At 40.9% G+C, this 20,690-nt stretch overlaps 1 non-coding gene across 1 annotated transcript; it reads left to right on the forward strand.

The window, feature by feature from the left end:
- Positions 1-9,711: 9,711 nt before the first annotated feature.
- On the forward strand, positions 9,712-9,817 carry TRNAL-CAA (transfer RNA leucine (anticodon CAA)). The gene is made up of 2 exons: positions 9,712-9,749; positions 9,772-9,817. It is a non-coding gene; the product is annotated as a tRNA-Leu (tRNA).
- Positions 9,818-20,690: the final 10,873 nt, after the last annotated feature.

The following is a 20,690-nucleotide window of genomic DNA, read 5'->3' on the forward strand; positions in this document are numbered from 1 at the left end:
TAACCAAAATCGCCCGGTCGATAAGCCCTCCCTCGCTCCGGCTCCCCTCCCCCTCCCGCCCTCCATCCCTCCTCTCCGCCCCCTCACGCTCCTTCCTCTCCCCGGGCGCGCGCCAGGGGGCGCGCGAGGCCGTCCCCTTGGAGCGGCCCCACCCCCTTCGGGCGCTCTGCGCACGCGCCTCCTGGCCGCTGTGGCGCCTCAGTAGCTAAAGCGCCCTCCACCTGCCAGTCAGGCGCTCGCTTCATTTTCTCGTCTCGGCTCTGCACATGCGCGACTTTCTCCAAGAGCCTGAAACGCGGTCGGCGCATGCGCTACCTTCCCCCGAGTCCCTCCTGAAGAGTAACCTGCCTGTGAAACGTATAGGTGGGGCGCTGGTGCTTACAGTCCCCCCCGTCTCACTCTTTTGCAGGCTTTACTCCTGCTTCCACCAGTGGCCAATGGCATTCTAAAAGAAGGGCAGGGGACACAGCAGCTAAGAACATGGTGACGCGTAGAGCGTCCGTGAGCGGCCCGGGGCCCGCGTCCCTTCCGCTGCGCACTTTCCCAGGCTTTCCGCGCTGTTGAAACACCGACAACAAAGGAGGGGCCTCTCCCCTGTAGGTAATTTCCGGCCCTGCGGGCAGGTGCCGGCGGAAACGCCCGACTCGGGCCGCCGGGGTGGAGGCACCTGCTGAGCCCCGCGCGCGTCCCGCTCTGAATTTGAATCCGAACTAGTCCCCGCCCCCGACTCTGCGAGTGCTGGCGCCCCGGCCGGGCCACCGCGAGGGGGAGTGTCCTGTGGTGGTTTAATTAGCCCCAATGTCTTCTGCTCTACTTGTCTCTAACGCCGGCCGGCTTCCTCCGGAGCTGGGCGTCTTATTAAGTCGCTAATTACCGCCTTCCTGCGGCTTTCTTGCCCCTCAGTAGCCGCGCACGGATCGAAACAAATAGCCAACCCCCTAGTCTATGGATATGCGTTTTCCGCAGGCCGTCGCTTAGGAATAACTTTTCAAACCTAGCAGTAAACTGGAAAGTGATGATCTAATAAATAAAAATGTCGAAATCAGCAGTAGCTTCATCATGAATTTTTTTCTTTTTTTGGTGAGGAAGATTAGCAAAATATGATGGTAGGCGTTTTCCGTTGTAAATATCTTTTTTTGTGACTGGTCATAAAGTTATTAGATTTATCTTTAATGGTAAATTTCCCTGGACAAGACCCAAGTCTCTTTATTTTACGAATTCCTAACAAAGCCCTAAGATTTTTCTAGGTTTTTTTTTTTTAAGTAAAAAGTGTATTTCATGGTAAGCAGGGAAAAGTTTAAAAAAATCAGTCCTATACAGTCTGTCTTGAAGAGAGAAATGACTGTAAAGTTTAAATTGGATAGAATTGCAGATTCTACATTGAAGAACAACTGATCTCGAAGAGGTAGTCAGCAGTTATTTTAACGGCTAAAGGTTTAATCATGGGTCTCAGCTTGCTCATTGAATTCCTTACACTGTGCAAGTACAGTTAAAGCTATTGTCAGGGACAGCCAATGAATTTGGGGTGGGATTGATTTATTCATGGTAATCAAGCCTTAGGGTGTGTGCATGACTGTTTACGCCAAATAATTGGACCACCCTATAATCTAATTATTTCAAACCACACCAGCCAACACACAGTTAAGGAAATGCAAAATTTAATCATGCTACAATCTGGAAATATGGCCTAAAATATATTCACCAGCGTTCCTGTAGGGAAAGTCTCAGAACCATCAACCTATTTGAAATAAGGTTAAGTACGTGCCCCTGCTCTGAGGGCAAGGAATTTGAAATCATCTCCACTAAGAAAAAGAACTCAAATAACCTTATTTAAATCTCTATCTTCTATTTAATCTTTGTTTTGCGCTTTAGCTCAAAAAGTAAATTAATATGATTTTCAGAAAGTAATTGAAGCCAGTGTGTGTGCTATTCATTCTTTATAATTTTATTGCCATAAAAGGATATTTTCATGGAATGAATATTTAAGGAAGAAGAGCTCTGTGAGGAAAAAAAATAGTTTGAAATAGTCTGTATCAATGATTCATTTTCTTCTTAATGAAAGTATCTATGTTTCCAAATGTGTGCTCAGGGCCTAACACAATGCCTGGGCATAGTAGGTATTCATAAATATTCGTTGAATAAAAAATAATAATATAGTTATATATGTTAGGATTATTTTAAAAATTGGTAAAGTCATTTATTCAACAAACATTTATGAACATCTGCATTCTGCCATAAGCTTTCCTAGGTACTAAGGATATGAAAATGTGTAAGACACTGCTTTGACCTCAGCAAACTCATCTGTATGGACTCTTTTTTTTTGAATCCTCACAACTCTGGGAGGTAGGAACTCTTGTTTATCCCAATTGTCCTGGATGGGGAAATTGAGACATAGAGATGTTATATAACTTGCCTGTATGTGTCAGAGTTCTCCAGAGAAACAAAACTAATAGAAGATACAGATACATATATGACTTTCATTATATATATGCTAGAGATTTGTTATCTAAGGAATTGGCTCACACAGTTATGGAGGCTGAGAAGCCCTAAGACCTGCAGTCTGAAGGCCTGAGAACCAGGAGAGCCAATGGTGTAGATTCCAGTCCGAATCCAAAGGCCCGATCTGACTTCATGTTCCTTCCCGCATTATCCCATACCCTTAATATCCATTCCCACACATGTTCCCCAGATTTCTGTCTGTATAAATTAGAAAACACAAGTAGTTCTTTTGGAGTATAGTGTACCTCGTCATGAGTCAGATAATACCCAGTTCATGATGGGCAGGTCGGGTCCCATGGTAACTTGGTGGCCTATGGTTAAGCATTCAGTCTGTACTAAAGTCCAGTAGCAGGCCAAGAGCTATTTTTCAAAAGGAGCATAGTTATTCACAGAGGATGGCAGGGTTTTGTTCTAAAATCCTGAGTCTGAACTGTGATCCACTTGTTGGGTTCTGCCAAAGGCTCTTAGCAGCATCCCTATCAGCCACTGACACTTCAAGCACCATTGGCTCTGCTGGATCAGTTGGCCTAAGTCCAGAGCAGCTTGCGTAGCACTCTGGACCTATTGCAGAGACATCTCTTGTTCTGGGCCTCATTCAAGATTAACAGCTTTTTGGGTCAGTTGGTAAATAGGTTGAGTAACACACCCAAATGAGGAATCTGTTGACTTCAAAATCCAGTGGCTAGGCATTGTGCATCTTTTTTTCTTGTAGGAGAGGCCCAATGCAACAACTTATCATTTACCTTAGAAGGGGTAGCTTGGCATGCCCCACACCACTGGACCCCAAGAAATTTCAGTGAGGTACGAGGTCACTGAATTTTTGTCAGATTTATTTCCCACCCTCTGACATGCAAATGTCTTACCAATAAGTCTAAAGTAATTGCTACTTCTTGCTTGCTAGGTCTAGTCAGCATGATGTCATCAATGTAATGGACCAGTAAGATCTACTTGTGGAAGGGAAAGGAGACCAAGAGCCCCACAAACTAAATTATGACATAGGGCTGGAGTTGATATACCCCTGAAGTAGGACAGTGAAGGTGTATGGCTGGCCCTGCCAGCTGAAAGCAAACTGCTTCTGGTGGGTCTTATTGACAGGGATGGAGAAAAAGGCATTTGCCAGATCCACAGCTGTGTACCAGTTTCCAGGGATGTGTTAGTTTGCTCAAGCAATGAAACCACATCTGGTACAGCAGCTGCAGGTGGAGTCACCACCTGGTTAAACTTACAGTAATCCGCTGTCATTCTCCCAGATCCATCTGTCTTCTGTATAGAGTTAAATAGGAATGTAGTGGGAATGACCACCCCAGCATCCTTCCATCCTTGATGGTGGCGCTAATCTCTGCAGTCCCGCCAGGAATGCAGTGCTGCTTTTGCTTTACTATTTTCCTAGATAGATGCAGGCTTAGTAGCTCCCACTTAGCCTTTCCCACCATCATAGCCCTCGTTCCACAGATCAGGGAACCAACGTGGAGATTCTGCCAGCTGCTTCAATTTTCCAGGATGGGGGAAATTGAAGCATAGAGATGTTAAGTAACTTGCCCAATATCATACTACTATTAAATGTAGAGCTGAGGTTCAAACACAGGTTAGGAGCTGTACTCTTAACTATTACATTGTGCTGCTTGCTTTGGCTCAGGCAAAATCCTGGAGGTGCATATAGTTTAGTGTGGAAGAGAACATATTAACAAATAGTGTCGTTGTATGTAATCTCATCATATAAAAATATATGCATGGATGAAAACTTAGGCTCACACAAAAACACGTACTCAAATAGCAGGTCTATTATAATTGCCAAAAACTACAAACAACCCAAATGTCTTTCAACAGGTGAATGGATAAACAAACTGGGGTACATTGATACTATGGAATACTATTCAGCAATAAAAAGGAATGAACTATTGGCATATGCAACAACTTCAATGAATCTCAAAGGCATTATGCCAGTGAAAGAAGGCAGTCTCAAAAGGAACCATACCATATGATTCCATTTATATGACATTCTTGAAATAAAACTATAGTGATGAAAAACAAATCAGTGGTTGCCAGGAGGTAGTGGTAGGAGAAGGTGTAACTATAAGGGATAGGCACATGGGAGGGTTTTTGGGGTAATGGAGTTGTTCTGTATCCTGATTGTGCTGGTGTTAACAAAACTCTATACATATGGTTATATATATATATATATATATATATATATATATATATATATATAAATATGTATGTATGTATAACATGCCACACACACACACATACATACACACACAAGGTACAAAAGTAGTACAGGGCTATGATGAATAATTCTGTCTGGACGTTACTGTTACTGGATGTTCCTTAGTTAACAGTGGTAATGCGTTGATGTGAATGTGTCCATGTGTCTTCCTAAATAAAGTGCAGCACAGAAGCCGTTGCAGCCAGGTGTGGCCATGTGACTACATTTTGGCTATTGAGTTGTAAGGAGTTGTTGGGTAGGATTTCTGGGAGAGCTCTTAAAAGAAGCAAGTTCCGTTGTTCTTCTTCCCACCATCTGGAATACAGATGTGAAGACCAAAATTCCTGCAGCTTTCTTGGGCCATAGAGTGCCATTGTTCTCAAGAGACCAGACCATGTTAGGAGCAACAAGCAAATCAGATCTTCTCCACAGGCTGAAGGGAAACCTGGGATGGGCCCTGGGCCTGGCACACCTTCCTTGAACTGAAGTTAACTCTTGGGGCCTGGGCCTGGCACACCTTCCTTGAACTGAAGTTAACTCTTGGTGCCCCTGTGGAGTTTTGTTAAAGACTGAGGCACCCAGACTCTGGGAAGTGTATTTTAATGATTATAATTACCTTGGGTGACTAAATTAGAAATTATCAATTTTTGTAAACATCTCCAATATTACACCTGTTCATAAAGATTATCATTCTAACCTAGCGAATCAATTTGTTTAGCGACCTAGGGGTGCATTCATAACTAATCAACCTTATAGCAGAGGCTTTGAAGTCACATTTTATGAAGCCTTTAGGGCTGACCTTAAGGCAGGATAAAAACCAGCCCCTCTACCTCCTCTTCAGCTGTAATGGCTCTGCTTTACCTATATTGGAGTTCAAGCTAAGATTTCATTTGAAAATATAGTATTACTACTTTAAAAAATTTTATATATGTATGTTATATGTATGAAATCTACTCTCCTGGAAGATTCAACCAAAGTGTTTCATTGCTTAAAGGTGCATATACTATGGATACTTCACTGAAGTAAAGCAAGCTTGGCAATGGTAACTTAAAAAGTTTTCGGGATAAAATGATCATGACCATTGTACATGAAGCATTGGGACCTTGATCTGCTTTTCCTCCATGTCTTAAAGTATATCCAGAAGTTTCCCAAGGAAGATTTTGATCCTGCCTTAGACATTTCTGTGGTCTTCCTCCTTGAGCAGGTGGAGAGGCCTTATATTAAATTAATGAATATATCCTGATCACACATCTAAACGTTCCTAAAAGGATGTCAGATCTACTGACTGTAGCTGATTGCTGCCACTTATATTTCTACCCTTAATGTACAACGCAGAGTATTTATACTTATCAGAGAACATACACTGAAATCTTTACAAGTCAATACTTATCAAAAAGCTCAATGTTGTTGATGGAGAACTATCTGATGGATGCATAGTCCATTCTGCCCTCTGGTTGAGGGTTGGCAAATTTCTGACACTACTCTTACTACCATCCCTTCCAAGCCCTGGCCAGTTTCTTTAATCCATAGCCCTTTCTTATGCTGCACCCAAACTCTTGCTCAAACATGATTCTTCCCAATCGGTACTTCAGGCGCTCATTGACATCTTGTCAGCATTGGCGTGCAGGATGAAATCCATTTGTAATTCCAACTCTAGATACTCTTAAAAGCCAAACTGTCAGAAAGCTGTGCACTTGAAATACATCATTTTGTCCCCTTGTAAGATTCTGTCCTAGAATTATGCTTTGGACTTATGTCATCAGCCTACATTAGAATCATAAGAAGAAAAAAACTCTGAGAAATGTATCATATTTACTGTAGGAGTGTTTTTGGAGTGTCTGTCTTCTTTCTGAGGATTCTTTCTTAATATCTGCAGGGAGAGGTTAAGTAAGTTGCCCAAGTTCATACAGTAAGGGACAGAGCTGAACCAGAGTTGAACCAAAGATTGCTGATCCCTTCCCCTTTCTGCCTTTCCTCTCTAGGCCCTCAGATTTGCCCCCTGCCTTGGCTGCCATCTGCCTCCTCAACCTGCCTCCCTCCTGCATCTAGACATTCACGCTTTCCTTTGTTTCCACGAATTTTGGTGCCTATTTTCTTCCTGCATTCATTGATCCCATTTCTGCCCTTCCTATATTTTCCTGCCTCTTCCTATCCTTCCTCATGAGCTTTTTCTAGATAAACTCTTCCTGCAGTTACTCATCAACCCATTATAATCTGACATCTGCTCCAATCATTTTCATGAAATTACTTTATTGGAAGTCATTGGTGACCTCCTAACTGCCAAATCTGATAACGTCTTCACTCCTCATCTTGCCCCTTCTCTTGGCAATTTGACAATGGTGATCATTTCTTCCTTCTTAAAGCCATCTCTCTAACTCTGACTTTAATGACAAATTGCTTCCAATTTCTCCTCTCATCTCCAACCACGTCTTGGTTTTCCTCGCTTGATCCTCCTCTCTGTCCCATCTAGTGTGGGTACTCTTCAAGGATCTGCCTGTGTCCCCCTCCTCATTGCTGCAGGCCTGTTGATGTCATTATCTATCCCCACAATTTCAACTGTTACCTCTCTGAAGACCCCCAAATCTACACCTTCAGCCCTGATCTCTCCCCCAATGTCAGACTATGTTTGTTATGTTTGTCTTTTTCACTAGAATATAAACTATTCAAGGGCTAGGCTGTATTGTCCTCATTATTTTTTGTTATCTTTTTATGCTTAATGTTACAGCACAGGGCCCGGACGTAGTCTATGCTTAACAACTTTTTAGAAAACAAATATTTTACGTACTTCCTCCTATATTTTAGTGGCCATCCAATGTCATGTAAGACAGGTTATTCTCTCACAAGCATCCATCAAGTACCCATCATGTACTTGGCATTGCTCTAGGCAAAACGTTTCCTTTTGGTTTTTGAGATATCTTGGGATCAGTACACATTTAATTCAACCTTTTTATCTTCCAAATCTATTTCTATAACTATATTTTGTCTGCTCTAAGATGTATATTTTTTCACACTTTATCTTTGAAATCAAGATGCGTCTTACAAGGGATGTGATAAGAAAGCATTGTGTCATGGTTTAACTGGAAGCATTTTTTAATGCTACATAAAATAATTATACATCTTACAATCAATGGCATTTTAACTTCTATGAAATATTGTATTTTATATTGAAAATTAAGGTTTAGAAACTTCATTTTAATATATTTTATCATCCAAGAAATATTTAATTATTCTGAGTATATTAGACTTTCTAAGGCAAGAAAAGAAATATTTTTAAGAGATTTTCAATAATAAAGGTTAAAACAAAAGGAAAGGGACTTCCATGGGCACAGTAGGCTCACAGTTCCAAGCATTTCCTCTGCTCTAAATATACAGCCATGATAGATAGAATACAAAAAGAGAAAACTAAAAAGAAATGGCTCAAAAGCAGTTATCACATCCATTACTCAGGAAAAGCACAAAACTACAAACCGTGAGTGGGTCTGCTGCTGGGGCCTGCTGGGCTGCAGGCCCAGAGGCAGGCAGTGGTGCCTGGAATTCTAGTGCCACGAAGAGGAAGAACCAGAAGCAGGCTCATGACTTGGAGCGTCCCTGCCCTGTCCCAAAACACACACACACTCACACTCTCTCTCACACACACACACACACACACACCCCTTTTATAATTGGTGGGGTTTTGTTATAATTTTATCTTACATAAATCAAAAATCAAAACTGCAGCAGTTTATGATACAGAGAATTCTCATGTTTGGCCTATTCCTGACTTCCCGTCCTCTTTAGTAAACCATTTTTATTAATTTGTTGCTTATCCTTCCCACATCTCTTCTTGCAAGTATATAAATTCTTATTTCTCTCCCTTTCTTACACAAAAGATAGCATACCATATATACTGTTCTGTTCCTTGCTTTTTTCACTTAACTGTATATTCAGAAGATCGTGCCATATCAAGACATGGAGATTTTACTCATCTGTTTCATGACTGTGTGTACTTTCGTGTGCTCTAACCATGGTTTGCTCAACCAGTCCTCTCTTGCTGGACACAGGCTATTTACAAACGCTCCCTGTTACTCACAGTGTCACAATGAGCAACCTTCTATCTGTATCATTTCACACTCCCACACACCTTTGTAAATGGAGGCTGAGTAAAATTGCTGCCTAACTGCTGCCTGGGGCTGCGGCTTTATAGGAAGTGGAGAAGTTAGCTGAGTAGAAGGACCAAGACACTGCCTTGCAACCAGGAAGTGATCAGAACTGCTCCCTGGACTGTTCTAGCGTTGCAGGAGCCCCTAAAGCCCGTTAGAAGACCTTTATGGACTAGAAGCTTGGGACATGGAGTGGAGACAACTACAAAACTATTAAACAGCGAGAGAGAGAAGAGAGGGACTTCAAAACAAGTGTGCGTATATATGATCATATAAATATACATATATTTCAAAAACAAAATATATGCCTTTGTGTTAATTTATATTACATATACTTTTAAAATATTAATATTGAATTAATATTTATTTTAAAATTAAATGTAATATACATTAAAGCAATTTATCCAATTTTTTAAATTGAGTCTGTACCTCAAGCCTAGACCAAGATCAATTTCCAATAATTCAAAGATTTAAATGTAAAAAATAAAAATAAAAGTTCTAGGGGCCAGCCCTGTAGCCTAATGGTTGAGTTCAGCATGCTCTTCTTCAGCAGCCGGAGTTTGGTTCGTGGTCTCCGACCTACATCACACGTGGCAGCCATACTATGGCGGCAACCCATATGCAAAATAGAGGAAGATTGGCACAGATGTTAGCTCACGGAGAATCTTCCTCAAGCAAAAAAAAAAAAAAAAAAAGAGGAAGATTGGCAACAGATGTTAGCTCAAGGTGAATCTTCCTCAGCAAAAAAATAAAATAAAGTTCTAGAAGAAAACATGAATAAATTCCTTTATAAGAAAGCTATTTAGCAATATCATTATCAGAAAAATTGGAATTTAAGACAAAAGGAATAAAAATGCGTGATAGGGTGTCAGGATGGCCGAGTAGTCTAAGGCGCCAGACTCAAGCACCCCTTCCCCGTGCTGGGGATTCTGGTCTCCGAATGGAGGCGTGGGTTCGAATCCCACTTCTGACACATCGCTTTTGGGGCTAGCCCTGTGGCGTAGCGATTAAGTGTGCATGCTCCACTGCTGGCGGCCTGGGCTCGGATCCCGGGCGCGCACCGATGCACCACTTGTCGGGCCATGCTGTGGTGGCATTCCATATAAAGTGGAAGAAGATGGGCACGGATGCTAGCCAGGGCCAGTCTTCCTCAGCAAAAAGAGGAGGATTGGCATGGATCTTAGCTTAGGGCTGATCTTCCTCACTGTAAAAAAAAAAAAAAAAAAAAAAGCACGATGACAAAAGGCTAATCCTTCAAGAAGCTATAACAATTATGAATTAGTATGCAACTAGCAACCTACCTTGAAATGTATAAAATAAAAACTGATTACAAAGAGAAATCGGCAAGATCACAAGCATAGATTTTTAATACAAAAGGAGTTTCTCCGTATTATTATTTAACCAGAAACGTAAACTAACCACGATGCCCATTCCTCTCTCATTGCAATCAAGTAAGTTGGCCCTCTCAGACTGAGCCCAAAATGTATATACTATTAATGTTTAGCTGTGTCTGGACACATCTAGCAGAGTGAGCTAGATCAGCAGATGTCTGTTTCCTTGAAGGTTTAAGGAATCTTCTGGGAGAAAAGCTATCCTAAATGATTCTGGTACTGACAGCTTGACCATACATCCAAATCCATCTCGGTCTTTCAAGAGGATAGGCAGCTAGGATGTGTCCATTACTCAAGTTAAACTCTTGGCTCAGAGCCCCATGAGCACTCATCGATGGTTTCCTGTGGAGAGGTAACTCTGGAAGCAGAGGTGATAGTCAAACTATTTAATACCTGGTATGGTAGAAACATTGACCAAATAGAACAGACCACCAACCCATCAGAATAGATGCCAGCTGTGCCCTATGCTTTACCAGGGCATACCTGATGAATTTCATTTCATGAAACTTTCTGTAGGACATTGGGGCATGAGGAGCTTTGATACTCCTCTGATAGAGTTTAATGCACAAAGGAGAGAGAGAGAACTCCACCCAATTCTGGCAGATCAAGGACTGCAGTGCTTTGGGAAAGGGACCAGCAGCATCAACCAAAAGCAATAGCAGTGCGTCGAGAGGGAAGCTTAAGGAGATGAAAGGGTATAAAATGATGGATGCCACAGTTAACTGATCAGACGTATGTGAGGAGGGAATAGAGTGTGATGGTTAGGTGTGAGTTCTGGCATCAGCTAGACCTGAGTTCGATCCCATTCTGCCTCTCCCTCACTGTTTAACACCCAGCAGGGACTTGAATGCCTTGTGCTTCGGGGTCTCCTCTATAGAATGGGGATGGCAGCACTCTCTCAGTGCTCTCTGTTATTGCGGGTGGTGATAGGATCATGGGACATACCCACAAGGACCCACCAGAAATACCCACAGAGCTGGTCCTGTGTGAGATGGCAAGGCAAGAGCCAATGACACAAGAGCCACACAAGTCAGCCTGTTGAGCACAAGCAGGAACAGAGAGAAAGCAAAGTGGGATTTATTGAGCTGTTGCTCTTTTATTTCACTTCAGTTCCATAGATATCATTTCTAGAGATAAAAATATATATATAATACAATGTTTATATAATTCCTGCCTTGAGAAAATTTTAGATTATTGAGCATTCACCATTGTGGGTTAGGTACATATTATGAAGTACATGTAGACCAGGGATCTCAAAGTAGATGCATCTGACTCCTAACTCAGACATGAATTAGGGGTGGGGAGGCATTCGGAACCAGTGGGAGGAAGGAGAGGGAGGAGTTGTGGACAACTACTAGCTTTCTGGTTGGGTGGCTGGGAGTCTCTATAAAGATAAAATATTCAAGAGAGGAGCCAGCGTTGGAGGCGATGGCCAGCACACTGTGAGTGTCGAACTACAGTTTCCACATAGAGGGGATGTGGGATGGAGGAAAGTGCTAAATGTACATTATCTCATTTAAATACTGTGCCATCCATGGGAAGGAAGGATCGTTTCCACTACATGATGGTCAGAGGGACTGAGGTTCAGAGAAATTTAGTAACTTGCTGGAAGTCACACAGGCACTGAGATTTGAACCCAGGACCACCTTACATCAGCTTTTCTCACTAAGACCAGCTGCCCCAACTCAGGAGAGAGAAAACTTAGTATTTCTCATTGCCAGATAGTTCTGATTGCTATTTACTTTCTCATCTATTTCATATTATGATAATGTTTTCCTGGAATTGGATGATATAATACTAGAAATTGAAGATGTTTATTCGCTACAAAGATTACATATGCAGGCTTCCTGTCATAATCAAAGGACGTTGCTTGCATCATTTATGATTTCCAGTCTTCTCTGTATATGATAATGCTTATTTTAGGAAATCTGTTTTCACTAAGCCTGCTGATCTTCATGAGGAAAACAGGCAGAGGCAGGAGGGTGATAGACTCTCTAGATATTTGTCTGGAGTCTATCTTAAATTAGTTTGCTGGGAAGCATTGCATGTGATGAATGCTACAGTATTTAAATGATACTGTGGCTGTTCTCCCTTGTAATAAAGCAAATGACTCTAATAAAACTGTTTTGTTTCATTTCTCCATACAAAATTCATGTCTGAATTTCATCTAGGTCCTAAAGTTTTAAATTTCCTTAACAAGTTTTATGCATTATTAAATTTAATACACCACTGCATTATGATTTTGAAACTGATTGTATAATCTAATTAATTCAGAATATGAACTACAATTTCCATAAAACGAATAGGATAATGTTGATTGAGGGAGATGGAGGGCTGTGATCATCTCTTCCCCTCACCCTAGGATCTCAATTATATGTACACTAAAAACCACTTCTCTGGAAGACCCTCATCCAGTAACTTCAATTTGGGGGAACACAGCCAAAACCAAAAGTTAATTTTAAATGTCTCCAAATAGACAAAATAACTATCTTAAAGACTTGTGCTTCATCCCCACGCAAAACTTTCTGACCCTCTGTCAAAAGCTAGAACCCCACTTTTTTTTTGTTTGCTTTTTTTCAGGCAGAATATTCACGAAACATGTCAATTCTAAATCCAAAACAGATTACATATACAAATTAAAAGGATAATGGGGGTAAAGTAGATTCCTAGAAACTGCTTCCCTGAGAGAAGCAAGAAGTGTCTATTGACAGCCTAATAACAGTGGAAGAGAGAAAAACTACCAAAAGTGGATACAAAAATTCAGAAAGCATGGCAGTCTAGGCACAATTTATTTTAGGAGAGTACAGCCCTACCTATGTCATGAGATCCTGAGGGCCTCACCATAGTATGGTACAAAAGATAGTCAGTGCTCGTGATGACTTGACAAAACCAAAGAATGGTTAACTTCATGTTTTTTCTGTTTAAGAAAGAAGCAAAGTATACAGTGTATTTTGGCAGGCTTTCCATCAAAAAGATTAAAACGTTATAAATCTTAAAGGGCTGTTTTATTCATTTGGAAAATTGACTTACTTGGAATATCACATTTCCTAACAATGTGAAATAAGTAAAGATGTTATTATATGTTATAATTGAATCCTCTTTTTCTGCTTAAAACAATAAGCCATGTAAACCACGATGGCATCATACACCCCAGATGTCTCAAGACCCTACTGGCTTGTGGGTACAAAGGAGGTCAAATTATCATCAATGATTCCCGAGTTCCTATTCACAGCACCAATCCCCATCACTGCAAGACACCAGCACACCCCATTCGAAGTTGTCCTCTCATGTTCCTCTCAGTACAGAACCATCCTGCCATCCTGCCAGCCGGAAGAAGGTGGCCTCCTAGGGCTGTCACAGTCACAAGGCCTGAGCACTCCAAATAGCTTCTGGACCCCTGTGATCTTACCATGCTGGGTGTTCAGCTGACATGGAGAGAGGGCATCTCACTCCAGTACTGTGTTGAAATCTGTCACCTGGCCCAGAAGCATCGCTGCTTGTGGCCCAAGTCCCACCGAATACTTTAAGAAAAATGCTCCTTCAGCTTTGAATCATCCCTCACTCCCTTGAGGTCTGGCTGGGGAATAGACACCATTCTTAACTCCCTTTCCCTTGTCTTTTGAGGTATCTCTCCCCAACCTCCTTCTCAAATGCTTCTCCCCAACATGCGTAGCAACCGATACAAACAGATTCCTGGAGCTGCCAGCTGTTGGGTACAACAGACACACATGACTGCAAGCTGGGCCTGGGATTCGGCTAGACTATCATGCCCCATGATGTGTTTGAAATTCTTAAATTCTTAAAAAAAAACAAAACACATTACTTTATAATGCTTTTTTTTTAATCATGGAAACTTTCCCTGAAACCAAATCTTCCTCAGAAACTCAGCTCTGTTCTCCCCTTTCCCTCTTTCCTGGGAACTGCCACATTTCTTCAACCCACACAGTAGTGTCTTCAGGCTGCGGGCAGTGGTTTGGTGAAATCTGACCATGCCTCTTCCCCCATTATTATCTCTTTCACCAATTGGATTCTCAATTCATTCTTCACTATTTCACTATTCATCACTTCACTAAATATTTTTTAATCACTATTAAAAAATAGTATTGCATCCTTCTCTAAAAGAGCATGCCCTTGGGCTCCAGCCTTGCCCACTGTCTCTGGCAGTCCCCATTCTACCTCCAGTGGACAGGACTCCGTGCTAGTTCAGGAGCGCATGCACCGCAGGAACAGAGCTTGCTCAGACACCACTCTTTGAGGGAAACTGAGCACTCAGTACGCTCACTGCCGGTGCGGGAATCCTGACCCCATGTATTTGGAGAACCCATCCCGTGCAGGGATCTCTCTCTAAAAACCCCTACATTGAGTTCTTTTGTTTCAAGACTTGATGAAGACAGCCAGATGGATTAATTGAGAGTAATCAAACTCTCATCATGGCATAAACTCTATATAGTTTTCTAAATATTTATGCACACTTACATAAACTGATTAAAAATAAATGTTCGATGATTACTATAGAATGATTCTATTGTTAACTCTTTGGGACCTCCTCCTTATGTGACTAAAGGAGAATCTGGATCCTAGCTATCCTGATCTATCTGGATCCTCCTTATAGTCTGACAGATCCATGTTTGAGCTCCTGGAGAGCATATACCAGTTTCTTATTGTGGTTTTAATTTGCATCTCCCTCATGACTTACCAGGTTGAGTAACTTTTAGTATGTTTGTTGTTTATTTTGCTAAATGCCTTTTCAAGACTTTTGCTCATTTTGCTATTACATTGTCTTATTGATTTGTGGGAGTGCATTGTATATGAACCCTTTGTTGGCTAGACATATTGTAAATATCTCCTCCCATCCTGTGGTTTGCCTTTTCACTCTCTCAATAATATCTTTTGATGAACAGAAGTTCTTAGCTTTAATGTAGTCCACTTTGTCAATCTTTTCCTTTATGGGTTAGTTAGGGTGACCAACAATCACAGTTTGCCTGGAACTAAGGGGTTTTCCAGGACATGGGATGTCAATGCTAAAACAAGGAGAGTCCCAGGGACTCCAGAAAGATTGGTCACCTTAGGCTAGGTGGTTCTCGTTGTTGTTTTGGGGGACAGGTCCTGTCATGTCACAAATATATTTTCCAATGTTATCTTCCAGAAGCTTTATTGTTTTATCTTTCACATTTACATCAAACATCCATCTGGAATTGACTTTTTGTGTGTGGTGTGAGATAGGGGTCAACATTCATTTTTTTTCCCCGGATGGATGGATACCAACCAACCCAGCACTATTTATGGAAAACCCCAACCTTTCTCCATTGCTTTTCAGTGACACCTTTGTCATAAGTCACATGTCATAAATCAGTGGTGCAGCTTTCTTTTTGGACTCTTTATTGTGTTCCACTCATCGATTTGTTTTTCTCTGTGCCATAATGACAGTATTTTATCTATTTAGCTTTATGATAAGTCATGACATTTGGTAGCATAAAAGTCCTCCAACCTTCTTCTTTTTCTTTAAATTTCCTTGGCTGTTCTTGGCCCTTTGCATTTCCATATAAATTTTAGAATCAGATTGTCAATTTCCTGAAAAAAAAAAGTGTGTTGGAATTTTGATTGAGGTTACATTAAATCTCTAGATTACTTTTGGGAGATTTGACCTCTTTACAAAACTCAATATTCCAGTTCATGAACATGTTATACACCTGTATATGTTTAAGTCTTTTATTTCTCTCATCTATGTTTGATAACTTCCCTGAATAAGTTTTTAAATAAACATATTCAGGGGCCCCATTCCAAACCTAATGAATTAGAATCTCTAGGAATGAGTGGTAGTCACGACTGGGAATAGTTTAGTGCATATTCTCCAGGCTTGATTAAATGCTTAAACAAATATAAATGGATATATTTGTCAGCAGAGGTTACCTGGTCCTTTAAGATTCAAATATCATTGCCTTAAGACTCCTAACTCACATTTCGTGCTAACTCCAATGCCTGTCCTTCTACTTCCCTCAATATAATATTGCAAATTCCTGGAAGCTTATGGTCTCCTGGTCACTTCTGGCACTGAGCCCTGCTCTCCATGACCTCCGGATCTCACTTTTATCCACTGACAGGATCTCTTCTCATCTTCTCTTCTTCACAACAACCTAAACAACCCATGGGCCCCATAGTGGAAGTTAACCCTTTTTCCTATTCCCTCTCTTTATCATGTGTTTAGAGTAACTTCACTCTATACCCTCTAGACTCCACTCTGGGCCCCCTTTACATATCCAAAGATACATGTAGGTGCTTTGATAAAACAAAGACCTTCCATTCTGAGTCTCACATTTTAGCAACAGAGTAGTGAGGATTTAAAATTTCTGTTTTTCTTTTCTTCTTTCTCACCACTTCTGCTTTCACAATTCTCTATAAGTAGAAGGGACTAATTGGAGATAGTTGTTTCCCCATACATAAAAATTATTGTAGAATTATTCCAACTTTCAGAGGTAGAGGGCTTCTTATATACATATATACACAACACATATGCACATATATGTATAAATGTGTATATATGCATATATATGTATATATATATATCTACATTTGTGTGTACACACATATTTAAATTTATTTTTAAACTAGTCTCCATACTAAATCCAGTTATGGTCATTTTTAAAGCAATTCTCCTATGATTTTCAGGTATACAATCATGTTATTTGTCCATAACAATAATTTAGAAGAGACAACAATTTAATTTAACAACAATTTAATTCCTTTAAGGAAAAAACTATATACTTTTAGAAAAGTGATGAGCACTTTGTGGCTTGAGGGAGCATGCTACTGGCCTTGCATTTTGATCTAATCTCATAAGAAGACTAAAAAGGTCTCCACTTTGCTGCTTCCTTAATGGTCTAGATATTCATATTTATTGACTACACAGCAACCCTAATTTTTTTCTGAGTTTATATCATTTTTTAAAAGAGAGAAAAAAATAAAGACATTTTCATTTTGGAAAAAAATAAGAGAGTGGGGGCTGTAAACTTTTTATTTTATGCTTTTATATTGGTTCTTACATAAAAAGATTGCTTACCACTGGTTTAGGATTCAGGGGTAAATTATATTCATTTCATTTTAAAAAACACATTTGCCCAAGATAATGCTCAAGAATGTCTTCCCTTAGTCGTAGGAAACTCCACATACTGAACAGGTAGTTCTGGGCCTTAGGGCTCTTCTTAAGTTGTTGATCCACAACAGATCATTGCTTTTGGAAAAGATATAAAGTTTTGCTACCGAAATGGGCTATCACAAAAGCAAAATTTGTGAATCAAGCTGCTCCAAACAGATTTTTAACTAAGTTATATATGAGTAATTTCAACCTGCTTTATACAGCTCATACCCTCAGAATTTCCTCCCAGTGTAATTAAATGGCTTTGCACTCCAAATATGAGGAAAAGTATGTATTAATAATAAACTTGGCAAAGGGGAGGTAGAAGGATGAGGAATACCAGTGGAGGCAGAAGAAATCTGCTAAGGTTACAGTTTCAAAAGACATTCTAATCTTTGGGGTGGAAATAGCAGAAGTATCCAGATTTTGAGCATTAGAAGCCTTCTATTTGAAGTGCCCAGAACTCTGACACAGATCATTCTGAAAAGTGTCACATATACATTCCCGGGGGGGATTTGCGTAAATCTCATGTGCATGATCAAGCACTGTGCGTGCATAATTTGACAATTTCAAATCTTAGCAAGAGTTAGGAGTATATTATTTTGAGTCATAGCATTTTTCCCTTATTGAATGTCATCCATACAGCATTAGCAGCTTCTGAGTTATCGTTCTTTTGAAACTTTTAAATTGTTTTAAATGAAAAGAAGTTGCAACATCTCATTTGGTAAAGGAGGCAAATCTCGCAGGCGGAAGGCTTGTCCCCAGCTCTTACCTTTGTTGGGAAGGAAGATGGTGATCTGAGTGCAGGTGCTTATCTCTTGCACTTAAAAAATATTCTTTCTGACTGAAAGTATTTTCCGACTCTTAAAGTTTATCAATCTTTTGCTAAGATAGAAAGTAAGACAAAAGTCCTAACCTGTTTTTCAGCCTCAGAAACTAACATTTATAGATCACAGCTTATGAATCGTGTTTTTTGCTTTTTGTTTTATACCTGTTGACTCCTTTGAATTTTTCAGCAACCTTTATAGAGCCCACTGCATAGATGAGGAAACGGAGGCTCAGAGAGGTTGAGTGACAGCCCAGGGTTCACACATTAAAAGCTGAAGCCAGGCTTCAAGTCCAAGTCAGTATGTCTCCCTGACAGCTTCCTAGGTGGTCCAAGGTGGTCTTTGCTCTGTATTTTGAAACTGCTTTCATAGTACATGCTCACTTGAAAAATGCCAGGAGCATTTAGCATCTGCTGTTAGATTAACAACTGTAGGTGGTGTTGGCAAGATACAAACCACCATCAGCACCCATATATTCTGAACACCATTTGCACAGTTTTCTGTAAGAATAGCTAATGTAATCGTAATAACAACAACATCTTAAATTTGTACAACATAGAATAGTTGGCAAACACTTTCACTTCTTACTTTCATATATTGTAGGTTATGTAGACCTAGACTTGTTCATAGATTTCAACTTGAATGCAATTCCAATGACTGGTAGGGGCTGCCTGGATTTCTATACTGAAAAGCATCCTGAGGGTCATTCCAGGATCAGAGGAATCAGGGCCATGAGTAGTTGCGTGTGCCATGGCAAAGGAGTTAGGAGTTATGGCATGTTAGTCGTATGTTTGCTGTCTCTTATGTATTCTAGTCCACTCTTTTTACAAATGAATAAATGACTTGTCTCTGGTCACACAATAAGTGGCTGAGTTGAAATCAAAGCTCAGGTTTCCTTCAATCTGTTGTTATTGTCATTAAACCATGTTATAAGTGGAGACATTTAAATACTCTGAAGTTTAATATTCAGGACTGGAATTTATTATAAAGTTTTTTGTTTGTTTGTTTTTGCTGAGGAAGATTGGCCCTGTCCCCAAATCTTCCTCTTTTTGCTTGAGGAAGATTGGCCCTGAGCTAACATCTGTTGCAAATCTTCCTCTATTTTGTACGTAGGTCGTTGCTACAACATGGCCACCAACGAGTGCTGTATGTCTGTGCCCAGGAACTGAACCAGGGCCACTGAAGCGGAGTGTGCTGAATTTAACCACTAGGCCACAGGGCCGGCCCCTGTCATAAAGTTTTGAGCTCAATAATGTGTAATCTAGAACAAAATTAAATGCTTTCTCCAGCAAAATGCAAAGGTTTGCCACAATTTGTGGTTAGTCATGTAGGAATGGCCTTAGGCACGCAAGTGCTGTGGAGTGTACATATGACACAGGTGGGGCTAAAGGCGTGCTGGGCTATCTTCAGCTGTGTGCTATTATGTAACTGACAATGCCTAGAAAGTCCAAGAATCCCAAAACCCTGTTTCAAAGGCCAAGAACCTTTGGATAGTGCCAGGGTAGCGTCAACACAGCATTGGACACCACGCCAAGTCTCCAAGCTGACACAGCAGTAAGTGTGACCAATCTTTTAGTTCATTTAGAGTCTCCCTCCAGTGTTTGACTGAAGCACATTGGGTCTCATGAGTTATTTTACTCATGTAGTGTTTACGCAATTAGCATGAAAAGGTGAGTGAAGATTAGTAACTGTACATATGCAAGCAGTGACACATAGATGCCCTTTGGGAATGATGGCAAAATCTACCAAGTTGTTATGGCTCCTTCAGAGTAAAAGTGCTACAGGCTGTCAGACCACTGAGTGCAATGAGACTCGTAAAGAACAGCCATACAGCGGAGAGATGGTACTGTCCCCAGTGTAGGTCACAGGTTCAGACACTGCGGCCACACTCCCCTCTGTCAGCAGTGTTATCTTTGAATACAAAAGACAAGGAGGTACATATTATGTAGTTGTGGCCATCAAAGGCCAACAGCTTTTTCTTCAGCTGGAGCAACCTGCCTGACTACACAATACTCAAGACCCAGGGCGGTCTAGAGGCAGAGCACCCCACCCCACTACTTAGCCCGAACCACCTCTGAGAGAGCAGACAGGGATTTCTTGGAGCTTCACACACTGCCTTTGTTGGCTGTTTCCAAGGTGACAAAGTGTTCTATCCTTTGCTGTAAATAAAGACAGGAGCAAAGGGATCCAACCCTTTCCTCCTCCTCCATTAGCTCCTGTCACGTTCAGTTGCCTGCTTCTTGTGAGGGCACATGTGAAAGCCCTGTTCCCCAGAGTCAGCCCTTCCCTGGGGTTTTCATTTGCTTATTGTTTTATGCGCATGTGGAGCTTTGCTGTCAGTCATGGAGCCTCGTACTGGCATTCAAGTCCCTCTGATTCTCCCTCTTCTCCCGCCTACCTCACTCCACAGTGTTTTCTCATCAGGAGACGAATAAATTCACATGCTGTTGAGGACTATTTTATGTTACTAGTTAGTCACTGCACCTCCCTGTGAGG

The sequence above is a fragment of the Ceratotherium simum genome, chromosome 2 (genome assembly GCF_057802395.1).
Source record: "Ceratotherium simum simum isolate JZ-2026a chromosome 2, ASM5780239v1, whole genome shotgun sequence".
Lineage (NCBI taxonomy): Eukaryota > Metazoa > Chordata > Mammalia > Perissodactyla > Rhinocerotidae > Ceratotherium > Ceratotherium simum.